The 22,114-nt window shown below is 37.2% G+C and overlaps 1 long non-coding RNA gene across 1 annotated transcript in view; it reads right to left on the bottom strand.

The window, feature by feature from the left end:
- LOC144617165 (uncharacterized) overlaps positions 1 to 17,503 on the bottom strand; it is a 45,553-nt gene extending 28,050 nt beyond the window's left edge. Inside the window, exons 1-2 of the long non-coding RNA XR_013557321.2 lie at positions 13,227 to 17,503; positions 9,078 to 9,179 (exon numbers count right to left, since the gene is read on the bottom strand). This is a non-coding gene — a long non-coding RNA (uncharacterized LOC144617165). The remainder of the gene's footprint in view (positions 1 to 9,077; positions 9,180 to 13,226) is intronic.
- Between the last annotated feature and the right edge of the window lie 4,611 nt (positions 17,504 to 22,114).

Raw genomic sequence — 22,114 nt, 5'->3', positions numbered from 1 at the left:
GATTCCAAGATATATTTGAGATGCCTGCTTTAATAGTTTCTTTAAAACCTTTACCATGGATCAAAAAACGACTGTCACACATTCTGTATGCATGTTTGAAAACTTGGTTTGCTGGGCTAAAACAGAGATAGAGAAAAGGCAAATCTCATTCCAACATTTAGTGCCTAGAGAGGGAAAATTTTATTAATAGCAAAATGACATTGAGGTGCTGTTTTAAAAATGGGCTTCTTCTTATGTAGAGTTCCAACTGGGGCAGGGGTTGGGACAGGAGGCCAGGTGCTTTCCTGTTTATTTTTTAAAAAGTCAGAAACCTGTTCATTTTTAAGGGAAGGAATCAGAAAGCCATGTGATGCAAAGGAAGATAGCATGGACTGCAGCCTCAGACAGATTTGGTTGCAAATTCACTCACATTACTTTACTTAATATATAGTCACTGAGTCATTACCACATTCAAAGTACTTCGCTAGGGCCCAGAGATAAAATGATGAACAAAATAGCTGCATTTCTTGATCTCATGCAACTTACGGTCCAGTACAGAAAACTCATTTCAAGAAATGCTCGCACACAAACGCATACTATGAAAAAAATGATCGGGAGTTTGCAGCTATAAGTGGTCCTGATTCAGTCCGGGGCAAGACAGAAATGAGTCCCTAAAGAGAACGTTCAGGCTGCAATTTAAAAGATATAAAGAAAAAAACCCCTGAAGCAGGGTCAAGTTTCCACGCCAAGGGTACAGCATGCACGGCAGTCCTGAGGTGAAGGCGAGTTCAGTCCATTCAAGCAAGTAATGAGCGACTCTGTCTGGGTATCTTAGTCAAGAAGAGAGTCATCTCTTGCTTTCTGAGTAACCATTGGCAAGTTACTGGACCTCCTTAAATCTCAGGGTCCAACTCTGCAGGATATTGTGGTTATTAAATGGGATAAATGAAATTCTATGGTGATAATTCAATATTGTGAAATGAAATGTTAATTAAGTGATGACTTTCTGTACATAAAAGGGCCTGGCATCTAGTAGATGCTGAATAAAACTAAGTTCCCTTTCCTTTTCTCAAGCTGAAATTATACTAAGTCATTCTACTTGTTTTTATCTCATTGGAAGCGGTAACTTCAGATATAATGAAACTTTTCATATGATTGACTGTCTGATATTCCATGTGCAAATTCAAAGCCATCTCATGTTTATTTATTTAAGGTATTCTTAGTCTTGTCACTCATTTCTCAGATCAACTAGTTAGTTTCCATTCTTATCATCTCTGATTATATTGGATACAGTGCATTTTCTTATCAGAGCTCACTATCTTTTTGAGCCCACTACCCTGGTCTATTAGGGTTCTCCAGGGAAACAGACCAAGGGGATATGAATATACGTAGAAAGAAAGAGGGATTTATTTTAAGGAATTGGCTCAGGAGATTGTGGGGCCTAGCGAGTTTGCAATCTACAGATCAGGCAGCAGGCTGGAGACCCAGGAAAAAGTTGATGCTGCATCTTGATAATGAAGGCAGTCTGGAGGCCGACTTCCTTCTTTGTGGAGGGACCTCAATCTTTTCTCTTAAGGCTTTCAACTGACTGGATGAGGGCTAGCTACATTATGGACAGTAATCTGCTCTTCTCAAAGTCTACTGATTTAAGCGTTAATCACATCTACAAAATATCTTCACAGCAACATGTAGACTGCTGTTTCACAAAAAAAACTGGGTACCCTAACCTAGCCAAGTTGACACAGAAAATTAACCATCACACCTGGTCATGCAGATTCAGTTCAATTCAGAGAAGTACTTTACCCAAAGGCTGCTGTCTCCGTCAGGGCCTGGATCTCTGGGGTGCCTGAGGACACAGGACTTCTCCCCAGGGGAACGATTGCATGCCAGCTGACCTCTAAGCCAGTCTCAGAGACACGTGAATTCAAGACATCAGGGAAGGCCACAGTGAGAGAGGTTCAGAGACTGAAATGCATCCTCACAGGAAGCAGGAAGTGAGCAGGGATCACGAGGCAAAGGAAGGCTTGGTTGCCTAGAAGTCAGGGGGAGAAAGGAGTCTCGGGAGTGTACAAGTGTGAAGCAGCAGGAGAGATACCAACAGAGAGGGTCACAAGGACCCACGAGGATGGTAACACTCAACAATAGGAAGCTGCAGACACTGTTGTTGAGAAGACAAGATAACTGGATCTCCAGAGGCGCATTCTTCGCCAAGCGATATATCAGTTTCCACCTGAGTCCTGAATGTGCAGCTGTTGTTATGCCTGAACAATGCTCCAGAACCCCCAGTCCTATGACTATAAAATTACTATTCTTCCATATTGTCATATATTGTCTTTGTCCGTTTGGAGGGCTATAACAACACCACAGACAGGGTAACTTAAAAACAGCAGATACTGATTTCTCACACTTCTGGAGACTGATGTCCAAGATCAAGGTGCCAGCATGGATTCTGGCGAAGGCCTGTTTTCTGGTTCATAGAAAGCCATCCTCTCCTTGTGTTCTCACATGGTTGAAGGGGTGAGAGGGGTATTAATCCCATTTGTGACGGCTCCACTCTCATGACTTAATCACCTCTTGAGGGCCCTGCCTCCTAATATTATCACATAGTGCATTAGGATTTCAACATCTGCATTTGGAGGGGGACACAAAACAAGCATTCAGATCATAGTGTTTTCTGGCTGCGGACCTTGGCTTGCCTCCCTACCCACCTTGGGCAATGATTTTGAAATTTGAGGCCCAGTTTTCACATCTGTAAAGTGGAAATAATAATAGTACAGCTGTAGTGAAAATTTAACGAAATAATCAATATACCAAAAGCTATTAATACTGTGGTTGGCCAAGAGTAAGTGTTTAATAAATGTTAACTGTTATCATAAATCCATCTCCTCCATCAGAACCATGTTGGGGGCACCTGGGGGCTCAGTCGGTTGAGCGTCCGACTTCAGCTCAGGTCATGATCTCGCCATGTGGGTTCAGGCCCCGCATCGGGCTCTGTGCTGACAGCTGGGAGTCCAGAGCCTGCTTTGGATTCTGTGTCTTCCTCTCTCTCTGTCCTTTCCCCACTCATACTCTCTCTCTCAAAAATAAATAAACATAAAAAAAAAAAGAACCATGTTGGAAAGTTAATCTCTTGGCCACAACAAATGCCTCTCTTTATGCATGTGTATATGACATTTTTAATTCTGTGTATGTTAGTATATTTCTATTATATTTCATTCGTGTTTGTCCTGTACCTTCTGTATTTTCCACTAAAAGTCAGGATCTTACAATATGTCTCATACTTCCCAGAATGCCTCACAATTCCTAGTGACGATTATTAAAATTAACAAACGTTTATTGAGAACATATTACATTCAGTGTCCCATACCAGGTGCTGTTCACTACAGTGGACTAATATAGTTATCAATACGGAACATTTTCATAAAGTTTGCATACAAAGTCTCACCACCAAAGTGAGAGTATAACAGTATAAACCTGGAGGCCACACGACTGGGTGACTAGACAAACTCAAGATTCAGTAAGTCATATTCAGTTTTCAACATTTATGAAACGCCTGCTTTATGCAAGCAGGACACTCCTGAGCTTCAAAGGTGTTATACATTGACTTGACATAAAGATGTATTCTTCTCTGTTTAGACATTTTTGTTTGAAGAGGTGATCTATGATTTCAATTTTGATCAGATGCTAGCAGCATTCTTGACACTAAACAGACACAGTAAGTTGCTAATCACAGCAAGGGTCACTTATTTTCTCTATTGAGTGAAAGAAACATGACAGCTCTCTGTTCATAATGCCAAATTCAAAAACCCATTTTCTTTTTAAAACCCGAGTATCACGTTCCCTCTAACCACACCTCTCCTTTAAACCTGGTATTCACTTCTCTCGCCGTAGTTTGCAAGGCCCTGCTTAGTAAACAAAACGTGCTATCTGCAGGAATTGAGGGTTAAAGGAAAACTGAGCCCCATAACCAGGTCCTATGAGCAGAGGGGTCAATTATGTCCTCAGCATTGCTACATGCATTCTCCATGGGCCCTCCTTCCCCACAGAACCCAAAGAGCAAAACAGAGTATCTTCCCGTGAATACGTTATCAGTACTAACTTGAGAGTCTTGCTGTTGACAATATTGATTGTATTTCACTCCCTTCCTGTGATCTAAAACCAGATCCAACACCCCTGGGCCCACACTGGGGATGTACAGCAGCTGAAGGGCCAACTGCCAATGGATCTGGAACAGAGTCTTTCCAGCCCCGGCACCTGACTTCCTGGCTGCCTCCCGTTCAGGTCTCATTGGTTGATGCGGCAGCTGTGGTTCTGACAATGAGCTTGGTGTTGGGTCAAGTTTTTGTCTGGCTGACTTACTCCCTTGTATGCCATTTTCTTGACTCACCCTTGATTACAGGGAATGTTCTTTATTACCTTTTAAAATCATATGAGATCCATAAGCAAAGCTTTGGATTAGAATTTTTGAAGGCATTACCCATGACTGATTTTTTTTTTTTTCAAAGCTGAAATGCAAGAAGTAGAGCCAGAGTCAGCCCAAACCCTGTGTTTAGCCCAGCAGTGTATCAAATATCATTTGTAACTTCAGAATCGAATGCACAGATTTGTTTTCCCTTCCTAGGAACCTGGATGCAATGTCTGCCTGTGTAAACAATTTATAAATGCAAAAGTAGTAAACATTTTATGCATTAGAAAGGGTGTGAGAATCTTCCTTTCCCCAAAACTGTAAAAGACTAAATATTTGTGTTATATATAGCAAATGTGAAATAAAAAGAAGTATAACTCTATCGATATAACAGAGCTTTATACAATAGTTATAAGATAAGTCACTTGCAAAACTTGCTTACGCAAGGAAAACACTCTCAGTGTTGTTTTTTTAAATCACAGAACACCATCGCCCTGTGATAATTAATGTCCATGGTATGAAAATTCTATGTGATATAATTTATTTCTGCTTTGTTATAAAAAAGGTAAATTGACTGCCAGCACTAGAGATGTTGAAAATAATGCTGCATATGTTGAAAAAATAATTCATTGCTTTTATTGATTCTGCTAATTATACATTGATATCTTTAAAGAACTATCTTTATGGTTTATCATATATATATATATTTATATACATAAAATATCTAAATATTACAGAAATATACAAAGTAGAAACTAAGACTCCTGCAGAAACTCTTACACACCAGTCTGGTGAATATTCCTTCAAACTTTTCTCTTCATATTCTAATGTACATGGACATAATTTTTACCAAAATGAGAGCATACTATAATTCCTCTTTGTGATTTCATTTTTTAAGATTATATTTAATATTAAAACATTTTTTTAATGTTTATTTATTTCTGAGACAGAGAGAGACAGAGCATGAGTGGGGGGGGGGGGGGGCGCAGAGAGCAAGGGAGACACAGAATCCAAAGCAGGCTCCAGGCTCTGAGCTGTCAGCACAGAGCCTGATGCGGGGCTCAAACTCACAAACCTTGAAATCATGACCTGAGCTGAAGTTGGTCACTCAACAGACTGAGCCACCCAGGCGTCCCATATTTAATATTTCTTAGAAATCTCTTCTCTTTCATGATGTCTAAAACTGTCTCATTCTTCAAAACAAAACAAAACAAAACAAAACAAAACAAAACAGGGGCACCTGGGTGTCTCAGTTGGTTAAGCGCCCGACTTAGGCTCAGGTCATGATCTCACAGTTCATGAGTTTAAGCCCCACATCAGGCTCTGTGCTGACAGCTTGGAGCCTGGAGCTTGTGTCTCCCAAGCTCTCTGCCCCTTCCCCACCCCTGCTTGCTCTCTCTCTCTCTCTCTCTCAAAAATAAATAAACATTAAAAAAAAAACTATCTCATTCTTTGAATATGTATAAATATTATAGTAAGGGATTTATGGGCTCTGAACCAAATGTCTCGGTTGGATCTGAATTTTAGTTCTACCATTAGTAATTCTGTGATTTTGACATGTTACTTAATTTCTCTGGACTTCACTTCCTAAACCCATAAAATGTGATGGTAACAACATCTACCCAAAAATAGTTTCTGTGTGGAAAGAAGAGGTGCTGTTTAGCACTTGGTAGGCCAGCAACTATGGCCATGCTGCTGCCATGGACGATGGATGTCTTGTTGGCAATGCAGTGTTGATAGGCATTTAGATTGCAGTTTTTATTCTCACACATGATGCAATAGTGACCATCCTTCTCACTACAGCTGTACCAATGTTGTAAGTATTCTTAAAGGTCAAATTTTTGGAAGTACAATTTCTTGATCATAGGTGACGCACATTTTTTTCAACTGATAGATACTCCAGAGTAACTATCTCCAAAACTATTTACGCTATAAATCAGAGAAAAAAATAGAGTCAATTTGGGATTAGGAGAAATACTTTGTTAAATCTTTTTCCTGTACATAAAAATGCACAGTATTTTTTTTTTTTTACAAACAAGCTGGGGATTGCCATAACACAACATATAATAAGTTAACACTTATATTATCCATAAAAATCAGAAACCATTTTCTATAATTCCCACCATGCTCACATTTCTGTAAGACTTTGAGCCCTCTTTCCCCAGAGAAAGAATTCATAGCATCTTATCTATTTTAACTATGAACTGTTACTATGATAATAAGTGACTATGAACTGCAGAAAATGATATTCCATCAGGCAACTACTCATAAATACCTACCAATCAGATATGTAACAAATGTTTATGGAAATTAATAAGTTGAGATATGGAATTATGTCATCTTCTACAAGTATGGTAACGTTTCTGAAACCCAAATCGAACACATCACTTGACAACCCTACCACATATTCAGAATTGAGATTGTTCCAAGCTGCTTTCTGTAGTTAATCAGATCTCAAAGAGGAGGAAATCATTGTGATACTAATCACCTTAATGTTTAGTAATAGATGTTATATGGTGGGATGGGAGAGTATTCCTTCAAACAGTAAGCACTGAATTTAACAGTGCCTGGAAATACTTATATATTTATTTCTAGCTCTTTGGCATAAAGCTAATTTGAGGCTTTGTCAGGGATAATAACATCTGATACAATGACAGCATAAGAGTAAGTAGATCTCTCTTTATCAAGATAAAGTCTATAAGGGAGAAGAAATTTTTTCTCTACTTTTCTAGGTTTGTTGTCTGGTCTAAGAAATTTTTTTAAGTTAATTTATTTAATTTGAGAGGGAGAGCAAGAGAGCAGGGGAGGAGCAGAGAGCGAGGGAGAGAGAGAATCCCAAGCAAGCTCCGCACTGTCAGTGCAGAGCCCAGAATGGGGCTTGATCTCATGAACCATGAGATCATGGCCTGAGCTGAAATCAAGAGTTGGACACTTAACTGACTGAGCCACCCCATGGCTGGTCTAATAATTATGTTGACATAAGATTAACAAGAGAAAAATAAATTTAATTACACATGTACAGGAGCCCCATAAAAATATGAGACCCAAGGGCAAGTCAAACAGCTGAGGCTTATATCCCATCCTAAACTAAGGAATGAGATAGGGGCCTGGTCTTTAAAGGAAAGGAAGGCAATTCATTAGGCAACAAGAAAAGCAGATGTTTGGTTAAGTAGATGTTTGTTCTGCCATACAGATAGGTCTTTCAGATAAAAGTTACAATAGCTTTCTGATAATCACTTTCTTTCTGGATCAAGCCCCCTATCTATATCATTTCGGGGAGTCAAGGAGAGGAAAAGGTTTTTCTTTAGTCTGTTGGATCTTGGTCACCTTCAGCTCAAAATAATCCACTTGCCAAAGTGGCATATTTTAGGGTCCCATAGTTTACTCTCCTTCAAGCCAAAAAAATTTTTAAATAATGAAAAGGTTTTGCATCACATGAATAGAAAGGTAAAGATAGTCACATAGAAGAAGTTCCCATGGGTAAATCTGTTCTTTTTACATACAACAGCAAATACTGTGCTCTTTACAAAGTTTTATTGCTTCCACACTCATTGGTTAAATGCCCTAGAATTTCTGCACAATGGAGTTTTGAAGTGAAACAAATAAAAACATTTGAATATTACAATGGAGAATTTTATTCTACCCTTTCTCAAAATAGGTTAATAGGTGGCACTGATACTTTGAAGGCAGTTGAATTTTCGAATTTTTTGAATGCATTCGAACTTTGAATGCAGTTGAATTTTCCTTTCTAAAAATGGGAATTGGGGGCCAAATAAAAAATGAATGCACATGTATATTTATTTAAAGAAGAGTTACTCATAAACAATGCTTACTTGATCTAGTTTCATATTTAACAGATTTTAAACACAATCAATTCTCTACCCGATCTCTTAAACTATAATTTGTCTACAATAATAAAGCCTAATTCTTTGGAAATAATGCTCTGCTAGCATAATTGGCATTATAGAGTTTTAAAGTATATTATAGAATATTCTGTCACTCGACACTAAATTGAAATTTTAAAGAAAATGATGGAAATAGCTGTAAGGGGGAAAAAGTAGCCTTTTAAATCTAATTTGTTATGCACTGCAGTAGGGTAATGGATGCAATGGAAGTTCTTTTATTGACTTCCCATGTCCAAGAGGTATTTAGGTAGCAAAAGATGTTAAGCAGACCCCCTGCAATCCCCTTTTAACTGAAGATAGCAGGAAATAAGGAATATAGGTCTGTGTCCTCCTGATTTTTTATTTCCTTAGGAGTACAACTTATGCAAAGGACACCTTAGGCTGCTTAGCAGATCACAAAGGGTGCACTGGACCCCCTTGCTGTCTGCTTAAATAGAGTGATCTAAAGGATGGCTGAAACCATACCGGGAGTTCAATCCTTCAGGTGGGTCTTTTCAAATTCCAATAGTGAGGAGTTACTGGAGAATTGGTAAGGATTTCACTAGGTCCCAGCAGGTTTGAGATCAAAAGCTTTGGTTAAATAGAAGCCTGTTGGGAAATCTTAAAACCTCTTTGTATTGTAACTTTAAAAAGTTAATACAAAGAACCCTTAGACTGAAGCTCGTAACAGCGCGAACAAAGAGTATATCAAAACTGATTCCATTAAGAGAAAGCGGACATACAAATTCAGTTAATTTAAAGAGCAATCCGTTATATTACTTTGTGAGAGAATAGAACTTATACCATACCATTGAGCCCATTTAGAAGATGTGCTCATTTCTTGTTACATATGCCAGACTTCATTCTTTATCATTCAGATATGCTTTTTAAACAACATATATATTCATTTTCTGAAAAGAGAGAGAGCAATGTGCATTTAAATTCACTCCTAAAGAAGATACTTTTAAAACAAATTAAAATTAAACTTGATGGGGACCCATCAGTCAGTTGGTTATCTCTTTTTCATGGTGTCAAACTGCTAATTGCCCATTCTCCTTAAAATAATAAACCTTCAATTGATATTGATTGGTAGATCATTAATGAGTGCATTAATTATAATATAATTTTTATAATTAATACCAATCCATTTCTTCACAAGTCACACACTTTTATTAACTGAACTCATCCATTAATGGTGTAGTGGAAATATTTTGCTCAGTCAACAACGGCCCCCCCTCCCCCGAATCTTTATTTGGTTTTAGAGTCTGAATTTTACAGTTAGTTTTGAATCTTTCAAAGCACTTTCATGTACCCAGTGTGTCTCATATTTTCACATTAGGCATGTGGGATGGGCGGGTTAGGGGTTGTTTCCCTTTTTGTTTTTAATAAATAGGGACACTGAAGCACACTGGTAGGACAAATAATGTGCTCTTGATTGCACAGTCGTTTTGAGACGGCTTGGACTAGAACCTTTAGCTCCCAATGTCAAGCGTAGAAATTTTTCAAGTGAGCAATGTCTCTCAGATCCCAGAAGGTAATTATAGCTTAAGTTAAAAGATAAACTGAAGTTTATTAATGTTAAGAGTTTATTTGAGCAACAATCGATTCAAGTAGGGGCAGAATCCAATCTAGCAGATAGAAAGGAGCTCTGAGGAGCTGTACTAAATGAAAGACATTTATAGGCTGATGGGAGCAGGAGCCAGAAGTTATACTAAACAAAAAAAGGGAGCTTGTTATTCCTAGGTCACTTCCCTTTAGGGGATAGCAGGGGCCTATCTAGTGCTGATTGGGGGATACCCAGCTGATTGGTTTAAGATTCCATTTCTGGAAGTGCCGAAACTATAAGTCTCAGTTTTGGGACATGGGCTTAGCATAAATGACTCCATCTTGGGCTTGTTGTCTGGTTTTTAACACTCAAACCATACACGGTTGTATTTCTTCCAAAGAACTCTTTCCCAAGTGTGGCCATTATGGACAGCAAATATCCTGAAATTCTCATATTGATAGATGGAGAAACTGTGGTTTGTGTACCCATATTCAATTTTTTATCTGAATTTTCTCTTGTCTTCTTTACTCATATCTTTTTTTACTTCTCCCCTTCCACCTCTGTTCTACTCTTCACGTGTCATTTGATTAATGATAGGAAAATGAAAAAAGGAGAATGGCAGATTATGTCTGTGAGACTTTCTGTGGGAAAGGTATAAACAGCTTTGGAAAAGAGTCAAGTATTCCTTGAATGAACCATCCCAATGAGTTTTTTTTTTACCAAGTACCAGCAGTCCCTTAAAAAAATATATGAACAAAGATCTCAATTGACTCTATTGAAAACAAATTTACATTTTTGACAATCCTATATTCTCAGAGTCACCACTGAAACTCTGAGCCAGCACCTTACCCTGCTGGACCAGTGGACCAGTGGACCAGTCATCAGACACTGGTCCACTGAAAGTTATTCAGCAAGCTCTTATTGATGTCTGTCCTGATGGAATGTTGACTCACCTAGGTCGTCTACCATGCAACTTTCTGTTTGTGATATATATAAAAACTTCAAATCAATAATGAAGGGTGCACATTATCCCCAAATACGTATATATGAGTATGCATTGTGTCAGTGTATTTATGTATATATTCTCCATGGATTACATACGTGCTTATGTCAATATAGTCAAGCTCTGAGGTGTTATTAGAGTATATTCTGCTCCAACACTGACTCCATGCTCAGTGAGAACTGTGTGACCAGCTTATCCCAATTGGATATTTTGGATACCTTTATAGATATACTAAGACCTTAATATTCCTGAAGTTATTGCTTACACCTTTAGTGGGCTTTGAATTGTAAAATCCATTCCAATGCATATTCTAGTATTTGAACATAAGTCTTGAATTTCAAAAGTTCAAAAATCACCACACTAGCAATAAATAACTTGAATGTAAAGGTGTTCTTTGAAACCTTGGCACATTGTCAGCAAGACCTTAAGACACTAAAAAGATTATTTTCTTTTCTTTTATTTAAAAAAAAAAAAAAATCAGGTAGGCTTCACACCCAGTATGGAGCCCAATGTGGGACTTGAACTCATGATCCTGAGATCAAGACCTGAGCTGAGACTGAGAGTCAGACACTGAACCGATTGAGCCACCCAGGAGCCCCGAAAGAGATTGTTTTGTCTTATTTTATTTTATTTATTTATTTATTTAATTTATTTATTTTTAATTTTTTGAAAGATTCATTTATTTATTTTGAGAGAGAACACGAGCTGGGGAGGGATAGAGAGGGGAAAAGAAAGAATCTCAATCAGCTTCTGTGTTGACAGCACAGAAACTGATGTGGGGCTTGAACTCATGTTTGAGATCATGACCTGAGCCCAAAACCAAGAGTTGGTCACTTAACCCACTGAGCCACCCCAGCACCCCTAAAGAGATTATTTTAAAAGTGTGTTATAGGACATTTATAATTTTGTGGTAGATGGAATACCTGCAAAGCTGACACAAAAATTCATGAATTGTTCCATATTGTTTCTTCAGTGAACAGGACAAAGGACACATGCTAGGTGCTTAATAAATGTTAACTGAGCTAATGAATAAAAAATAGATGAACAATCAGAGGCCAAAGGGAAACAGATGATTATGTGTTGAATTTTTTTCAGCGACCAAAGGACAAAAAACAAAAATTAATATCTAGAATTTTTCAAAGTGAAAAGACTTGTCTTTTCTAACGAATAATGTATGCTCACTGGAAAGTATTCAAATGTCTCACAATAATTCCTCTATGAAAGGAAATCAGTTTTACTGATTTAGTATATGTTGTTCATCTACACATATTTAAGGTTGACATTTTTAAAAACACAATTGAAACCAAAATAAATATATATATATATTATATACGAAATAATATATATATTTATTTCAATGACTAACTTTAAAAATTTAAAAATATATTGCTGATACCTCTCTACAGATACAAATGCCCTCTTTAACTGGTTAAGGCAGCTTATATTTTGTATATATGATAATGTATTTAGCTCTATTAACAGATATTATCTAAACTGCAGTAAATTTTTTATTCTTATAAACAATGTTTCAATAAATATCTTTTAACATTTTTCAATTTCAGATTTATTTTCTTGGCATAAATTCTGACTCATGAAATGGGCTTAAAATGTTGAAGTATTTTGGTAGAATTATTCTCTAAAATGGTTGTGCCAATTTATACTCCCAGCAACTATGTATAAACCATTTTCTCTATAAATTAGACTGGATAGAACTCATCTAAAAAATCTTTGTTAATCTAATAAGGAAAAAAATCTCATTGTTTTCTTTCTTTTTTAAATTTTTATGCTTGTTTTTATTTTTGAGAGGGAGAGAGAGAGAGAGAGAGAGAGAGCTCGAGCGGGGGAGGGGCAGAGAGAGAGGGACACAGAATCTGAAGTAGGCTCCAGGCTCTGAGCTGTCAGTACAGGGCCTGATGCGGGGCTCAAACCCACCAACTGTGAGATCATGACCTGAGCCCAAGTCGGACACTCAACTGACTGAGCCACCCAGGCGCCCCTCATTGTTTTCTTTTTCCTTACTGTTATTTTAAATCTTAGGCTACATAGGGATCTTTAAAATAAATCAATTGTTTGATAAATCACAGATGGCCCACCCATGGAGTATGTTCAGTATCAAACTGACTTCCCTCTTCTATCCAACACCTTACTGGATTGTGTTTGTGCAGCAGATATGGATCAAGGAAATAAGATGATCTTAATACTGGGTTAAACACACTTAGGAAAGATCAAATCTATATATTAAATCTGAGAATAAAAAGCTTTGATTATTGACCACTATAATTATTTTTCATCACTATTCCCCTCTGGTCACGTGGATAATTAAGGAAATAAAATAGTTCACAGAACATATGACCCTGTTTTAGGACACATTCTTCAAATCGTCTTGCTACCAGTAATAAGACAAGCTACCTGTAATTGTTTGGAAAGCTCCAGTGGGATTGTCCACTACAAACTCAACGAGCTGCTGACATGATATGATGATGGGAGAAAGAATCTGTGAAACAAACAGACATATCTCAGAATATGCCATCAGCAACAAGAATAAAAGCCATTTTATACTTCCATAGTACCAGTCTGTATATGTGCTAAACCCTGTCATGGAAAAACAAATTGTACTTTTATAATACTATCCTAAAGAGTAACCACTAGTCAATACCTCTTGCCCATGAAGAATGGCAGGATCTTTGTGAGAAGGTCCTAAAGATGTCACACATTTCTTCATGGACTTGGTGGGCATTTGCATGTAGCCTGCCCCTGGGTATGAAACTGTCTGTTTTGAAGGCAAAAGTGTAAAGGTCTCCAGTCCCACTGTTTTACTACTCACTACAAAAGGAAAATAGTGAGCTACCTCGTATGTTCACTATCAGATAGTAGTTGTGTTAGTTGTCTATTGCGATACAACAAATAAACCCACAGTTTAGTGGTTTAAAACCCCACACATTGACTCTCTCGCAGTTTCTGTGTTTGGAATCTAGGTACAACCTCCAGGATCTTTTGTTTCAGGGTCTTGCAGTAGAGATGATATCTGGTATCACAGTCACACCAAGATTCAGCTGAGGCAGGATCCACTTCCAAGCACACATTAGTAATTGGCTGGACTCAGTTCCTCACTGGCTATTGCAATGAGAGTTCCAGTTCCTGCTGGCCACTGGCCAGCGGCTACTCTCAGTTCTTTGCCACATGGGGCTCTTCAATACTGAAGCATGGTTCATCAAAACCAGCAAGGAAGTCATTATGCAAAAGTCATAGTCTTTACAACCTAATTGTAGAAGTGACATCTAATAACTTTAGTCATATTCTTTAATTAAAACCAAGTCACCAGGTTCAGCCCACACTCAAAGGGAGAGAGGATTAGACAATTTGGGGAATACTGGGAGGCAGGGATCATTGGAAGCCATCTTAGAAGGCTGCCACAACAAGTGATTTCTCAGTTGGTGGCAGTAGAGGATATAGGGGGAAAGTAGGAAGGAGAATGCCAGGAAACATGGTGGGAGAGAAATTCCTTGGAAAAAGGCTCATAAAACCCCAGTGATACACACATTGTCAGTAAACACAGTTGAATCTGGGAGGTGTTAGCTGCCTTGAGAAAGTGTGTTAAGTCCCACGTCAAATTAATATGTACCCTTTCAAAGCAATAATCCTTCCAATTTCATATACATTGGGAAAAATTGAAATAGGTATTACTGGGTGATGATGGCAAAATCTAAGACAAAGGCAATAATTGATAACAAAGAAACACAACCTCAAGAAAAAGGGAAAATATTCCATAGCTAATGCAAAAAAACCCCATAATTCTTATACCCTTAAAATGCTGTATCTAATAATTAACATCAATACAATGAAATTAATGACATTCAAAAGACTCTGAATCTGCATTTATTTATCGTTTATTTATCCATTTATTTATAATTTGTCAAGCTGAAATTCTAAGTTTGTTTTGTAAAGAACATAGACCTAGTGGTAATTTAATGTTTGCCCTTACTGTGCACCCACCCCTCATTTTGATAGGATAGTTGGCTCAAGGGGCATCTGAGTGCCTCAGTCATTTAAGCATCTGACTCTTGATTTCAGCTCAGGTCATGATTTCATTGTGAATTCGAGCCCTGCATCGGGCTCTGCACTGACAGTGCGGAGCCTGCTTGGGATTCTCTGTCTCCTTCTCTTTCTGCCCCTCCCCTCTCATGCTGTCTCTCTCATGCTCTCTCTCATGCTCTCTTTCTCCCTGTTTCTCTCTCTTTCTCTCTCTCTATCTCAAGAATAAATAAATAAATAAATTTTAGAAAAAAAGGGAATAGTTGGTTCAAGTTAGGGGTATATTTGGAGACCATTAAACAAAATATAGAAAGTATAGCTTACTGATCCACAAGGGAATGGGGGGGATTCATTCTTATGATTTGTTATTAGCATGGCTGTTCTAATAACTTGAGCTAATAAGCTGAGTGTATGCACGTATGGGTTATATACATGTTTTTATGATAGCAAAAATGAACAGAGATACAACAGATAAATTGTCTTAACAGGTTATGCTTGGTTTTCGTGTAAAAACTTCCTAATTAATGCCAGTGTTGCAATCATTTTTATGACATTCCCCAAAGATGGCACTTTAAGGGTTATGCCATATGCTGATTGACAGCAGCCATAATTCCATACAATGAGACTGTATCATATTGTTTGAAGTGAGGTGATATTCATCTCTTGAAACTGATCAAACATACGACTGCATCAAACAGTATTACAACATAATCACGCTGTATGTAGGGACTGCCAGGGTTGATCACCATGTTGTGCTCCTTTTCCTTGGACTTCTCTAATAGCAGTTGTGACTGCTTCCACATTTTCCTTTAAGAACTGCAAAATCTAAGACAGAAGAAAAAAAAACCTGCATAAAATTGTGATTTCGCTATGCTGTGTGAGTGTACATCTGTAGACTGCTTTAGAATAACAAATTTGCTTCTGCTAAGATCTCCCTAAATATACAAATAAAAACATAGTAAGGCCAAGATAAGAAGCGGAGATTTGAAACACGGTGAAAATAATTCAAATACCCTTTCTTTCTTTCTTTCTTTCTTTCTTTCTTCTTTCTTTTCTTTTCTTTTCTTTTCTCTTCTTCTTCTTCTTCTTCTTCTTCTTCTTCTTCTTCTTCTTCTTCTTAAGTAAACAGGAAACCTGGAAGAAATGTCTTTTTAAAAAATACTTTCCAGTGTCTGAAACTCCCGGTGGTATTTTTTTCTAATGTGTTGTTTTGTGAAGCCACTTAATTTTTCTACTGACCTTGGGGCTATTTTTATTTTGGCTTCAGATGAAAATGATCAAGAATCTGTTCCTCTCCCACTCTCAGTTACTGCTGATCTTGGAAAGAAGTGTGAGAATGGGCATGAGTGAATGAAGGTGATTTGGTTATTCTCTTAGTGACATGACATCCTATAATGCAGTGGCTTGTAGAGTGATGTAAGTTAGGGACTGCCCTTTTATTATCCATCCATCCACCCACCTGTCCAATATACTAAAAAAGCCACTGTGGGGGGTGCCTGGGTGGCTCAGACAGTTAAGTGTCTGACTTCACTCAGGTCATGGTCTATGAGTTTGAGCCCAACGTGGGGCTCTGTGCTGACAGCTCAGAGTCTGGAGGCCGTTTCAGATTCTGTGTCTCCCTCTCTCTCCGCCCCTCCCCCAATCACACTCTGTCTCATTCTGTCACTCAAAAGTAAAATTAAAAAAAAACTAACAAATTTTTAAAAAGAGCCATCAAGATACTTTTGGGACTATGATCAGAATAGTTTACAAAGAAACAGGGTGCTTGGTTGAGAGTCCTTTCTTCATGCTGACATTCACTGAGAGATAGGTTAACTATTCTGATTCTCCAGTGCGAATCCATGGGAGTCTGAAGGATATCACCATCCTCTCTGGACTTTATCCCTTTGTGTAACTCTACCCTAACCCTGACTTCTTAGGCTTAAACATCCTGCCTTTTAGGCCTAAAGAAACTTCATGGTTCTTTGAGAGACTCATTGGGATGTGAGGAACACAGAGGCTCTCTCTGATTGGTTCCCTGCACACCCACACAGCCATCTGTCTTGTACTGTTCCTGCGTTATGGTGGGCACCAAGGAATCTGTGAGGTTGGAGGCCTCTTTCGGTTCTCCCAGGATAGAAGATCAGATCGCTCTCTGCTCCCAGATTCCTTCATTTAACCTTGGACATTTCTCTCAGATTAGGTGTGGGAGCGTCAGGCCAAAGTCCCTTCACAGAGATATCACCAATATTTAAGCTCTGTGTTTTCCTTCTGACCATTTTCTCTTTTTCTTCCCTTCAGCCTGTCTATGGGGTCTTCATTTAAAATGAGGTGGAAAACACTGGATTTTCTTCTGTTTTACCCAAATCTTTGCCTTGTGATATTAACGTCATGCTTTGAGATCATAGGGCCTTCATGCTTAATACACAAATGCCCAGGGTTTCAAAATTAAAATTTAGGAACTGACTTTTCCTTTATCTTTCTGCAAGAGCATCCATTTCCTGAGCAATAAGGAAGTTCTAGCTGCTACCCAAATGTGGAGAAGGGCTACTATGGACCCTCTCTCTTACTTCTTTGCTTTCAAATGAATTCATTTTGTTATTTGACCTTTTTCTTTCCTTTTCTCTCCATTTTCTTAGAGTTCAATTACCCGGGTTTTTTTTTTTTGTTTTTTTTGTTTTTTTTGTTTTTTTTTCCTAGTGTATTGAATGGAATAATTAACTTGCTATTTTTCATCTTTCTTCTTTTTAATTATAAATCGTGAAGACTATGTAGTTACCTCTAAGCACTACTTAAACTACATCACAGATTTTTGTTTGCTTGCTATTGGTTGCTTTCCTAAAATTTTGGTTTTTTTTTTTTTTTAGTTTCTATTTTATTTAATTCCAGTTAGTTAACATACAGTGTTGTATTAGTGGCAGCTGTACAATATAGTGACTCAACAATTCCACACATCAATCAAAAATCTGCTAAGAAATCTAGACACAGAGTACAAATAATTCATTTTTTAATGTTTATTTTGACAGAGAGAGAGAGAGAGAGCACGCAATGATTAAGGGAGGGGCAGAGAGAGAGAGAGAGAGAATCCCAAGCAGGTTCCATGCTCAGCACAAAGCCTGATTCACGATCTCAGGACTGTGAGATCATGCCTGAGCCTAAATCAAGAGTCAGATACTCAACTGATGGGGCCACCCAGGTGCCCCCAAATGAATCATTTTTTTCTGAATACTTTTAAATTGCTGACCTGATCTTCTGTAAGCCCCACTTTAATATGTTTTTACAAAGGAGAACAACTCCCTATTTAACTGCAACACAACCAATAAAAGTGGAATATGAACTTTGATACACTCCTGCCCTTTAGTCAACAGATCACATTTCAGAGTCATCAGTTGATATAACAATATTTTTTTTTTTTACCAAAGGATCCGGTTTAGAATCACATACTGCATTTAGTTGTCATGTCTCTTTAGTCCCCTCCAGTCTAGAATATTTCTCAGTCTGCCCTTGATTTTTATGACTTTTGTGCTGTCGAAGATGAGTATAGGTATTTTGTAGAATTTACCTTGATTTAAGTTTGTCTGATGTTTCCTGATGATTAGATTCAGGTTATAGTATCATAGAAGAGATGCTGAGTTCCTCTCAATGCATCATACCAATTCACACATGATTTCAGTAACTGATATCTTCTTTGACCACTTGATAAAAGTGATGTTTTCTAGGCTTTTCCATCATAAGTTACTTTTTGCTCCTTTCGTGGGGCAGTACCTTGAAATCATATAGATATCATATTCTACATAAAACTTAAGTTTATTCGTTAATGTCAGTATGGTTTCATGGTTTCCTATTTTACTTAAGATTGTAAATTCTATAAGTTGTTATATTACTCTCAATATTAACTCTGATACTTGAATTGTGGCCAATGTGGTCAGTAGGAGCCCCTTAAAGCTGGTTTCTAGGGTCTTCTCTTATAAGTTTCCTCTCTGTAGCCCCAGAATCAGCCATTTCTCTAGGAAATCCTATTTTCTTTTACTGGACAATGGTATTTAGAAGCCAAGATCTGTGTGCTCTCTGTGCTCATTGTTATCAGAGTGTTGCTGCTTCCAGGCCCTATCAAAAGACAGAACCAGGAAGTAAATGTATGCCTATACCATATATTTACATGTAAATTTATTTCTTTGTCTATCTATCTATACGTATTGAAAACCATGAGTTCAAGCTGACATTTACAATTTCACTGTAGTTTTTTTCCCTCTCCATGTATGTAACTACCTTCTCTATTAGTGAGAAGCCTAGTTTCCATACTTCTTCAGATATTTACTTATGTGATCAACCTCACTTTATGCAACCAATCTCCCATTCCCATGATAACCTATTTCTCCACATAGATGCCTTCCTTTTCCTGCTTGGGCTCTGATTCAGCTGCATGGAAACTTTCTCATGCTGATTCCTCATGCTAAAGTACCTGCTATCCCCAAGTGGATGTTCTCCTCATCTTTCTTGGGCTCTGATATCCTCCTCTGAGCCACTGCTGTTCCACCTACCTAATCTGTTTCCCCTAATAGCATTAAGATTGAATTATTCAGGGAGGGGAAGGAGTATCACTCAAGTTTTGCCATTTAATGTTTTTATTATCCTTCAATTCTTCAAGTCATAAGTTAGTTTATGGATATTTTGCGTTTTTCAAATGTATTGGGTCTTTTGTTATGGAGTTTTAATTCAATGACATTGTATTCAACTCTATTTTCTAATTTCTAAGTTAATCCAATTTAGATCAGTTCTTGTATTTGTCAAGACTTCTTTGAGATTCAATTAGTGATCAATTTGGTGAGTGCTCCAAGTTTGCCTCAAAAGATTTCATGTTCTCAAACTCTTGGGTTCAAGGTTCACTATATATCAATCATAGCAGGCTTATAATTTGTGTTGTCCAAATTTTCTCTATCCATACTAAGATTTTTATCTGCTTGATTTACCAATTACAGAGGTAAAACCATTAAAAATATTTCCACTGTGATTGTATATTTGTCCTTTGTCTTTTTTCCCCAAAAATTTGATCAATTTTTACTTCATGTATTTTGAATGTATGCTATTTGATGAATACAAGTTCAGAAGTGGCATATCATCCAGGTGACATTCTTTTTATCATCATGAGCTAACCAAAATTAATTATTCCTGACAATGTTTCAATAATGGTTTTTGCCTTAATGTCTATTTTTCTGATATTAATATAGCAATACCAGTTTTTTTTTTAGTTGTTATAAAAATAATGTTTTCTATATTTGGATTTAGTTCCACAATCATATTTTGTGCTTTTTTTTTATTTTTTATTTTTTATTATTATTATTATTTTTTTTAACATTTATTTTTGAGACAGGGAGAGACAGAGCATGAACAGGGGAGGGTCAGAGAGAGGGAGACACAGAATCCAAAACAGGCTCCAGGCTCTGAGCTGTCAGCACAGAGCCCAACGCGGGGCTCGAACTCACGGACCGTGAGATCATGACCTGAGCCGAAGTCGGCCGCTTAACCGACTGAGCCACCCAGGCGCCCCGTGCTTTTTTTTTTTTTAAACATGATTCTGTTTTTCTTCTTTCTTGCTATTTTTTGGGTCAATTGAGTTTGTTTTCTTTAAATTTTTTTTTCTTGTTTGGAAGTAATATATTTTATTTCAGTTCTTTTACTGTAACTTTGTAAGGGCTAAGGTTAATGAATATGCTTACTTTTCTTTTAACTAATACAAAAATGTAATGACACTTAAAGTATGATTATTCTTCACATGCCATATATTATTGTTTTTCAGACTTTTATCCACTCTGCTTTTCAAAAAATATTTACTTCTGAATTTCTTATGATACATTATCCAGATCAAAAGAAATGAAGAGTTATAGAATCACAACCTCTGTCCATTGTCTAATTTAAGAAATAAAACTTTATTCATATAGTTGAATTAACCAGTGTAGCCCTCCTCCCTTCAGAAAGGACTACTATGAGGTCAAGAGATATTTCATCTTGCTTTTATGCCCCAAGTGGTTATTTTTATTATTTTATACAGAAAATGCTCATTTAGACTTATTATGTATTTACCATTTTATTTTGTCACTATTGCTTCTTTTATCTCATTCTTGTCTGGGTTCAGTTTCTTTCTATGAAGAACATTCTGACTTGGCTCTTTCAGGAAAGTTCTATAAGTGTTCAGCATTCTCATTATTTATCTGGAAAGAAGTATTTGCTTTTGACCTCATTCTCAAATGATATAGGTATAGAGTATGAAATAGATATGAAAATAGAATTGTTAATTGACAGCTATTTTCTCTCAACAATTTACAGATATTATTTCATTTGCCTATTACGCTGCAATTGAGAAAAATCTGTTGTCAATATCATCAGCATTCCTTTGTAGATAATCTGCCTTAATAGGTGGATGTTTGTCCTATTGCTTGTACTAAATCCTTGTGAAATTTCTATTATAAGGACTTTTTCATTCAAACCTCTCTTTGTATGTGTATTTGTGTGTGTATGTGTGTGTAAATTATATATACATACATATGTATAATCTCAGATTTATTTTCTTTATAACCTCAGATTTACTCCTAAATTCATGAATTCTGCCTAAACTGTGTGCAATATGCCCTTAAAACCACTGATTGCATTAACTTTGAGGGCAATATTTTACATTTTTAGAATTTCTAATTGGTTCTTTTTCAAATCTATCTGTTATCTTGTTTTTAATGCTTTCTTTTTCTAATGCTTCAGACATTTTAAATCTATATATGTTATAGTCTCTCTGATATTTCTATTATTATCTGACAGTTCAAAAATTCCTTGGAGTATAATTGTTGTTTTTTCTCTTTCATAAATCTCTCAAGATGGACCTTGTATGTTTTGGAATTTTGAATGATGAGCTCAATGTTGATAGGCTTCATCTGGAGACATCATGATGACTTGGGATAAGGTGGTATCACACCAGATTTGCTCTCAGTTTGCTTCTGCTGGGAACACATTGACATCTCAACAGGAAATCTTTGGGCCCATGCAGTTTGAACACCAAGCTCATATGATTGGTGTTCAATCATATCAGTCACATGACTGACATGTCTGTGTTTACAAATTCCCCGGGGAGGCTTATTTTCCACCTTACACCCAAGACTAGAAGGTTTCCATCATTGTTTTCTCTTTGTGCTAGTTTACAGATTATTTCCAGTCTACAATTTTACTGAAAGGGTAGCCCTTAAATGATCCTGGATTTATGTAAGTTTCAGTTTCAACCACCCCCCACCCCCATCTCCCTC

The sequence above is a fragment of the Panthera onca genome, chromosome C1 (assembly GCF_046562875.1).
Source record: "Panthera onca isolate mPanOnc1 chromosome C1, mPanOnc1 haplotype 2, whole genome shotgun sequence".
Classification (NCBI taxonomy): Eukaryota; Metazoa; Chordata; class Mammalia; order Carnivora; family Felidae; genus Panthera; species Panthera onca.
Note: the sequence above shows the minus strand (reverse complement) of the source record. Positions and strands in the feature narration are given on the sequence as shown.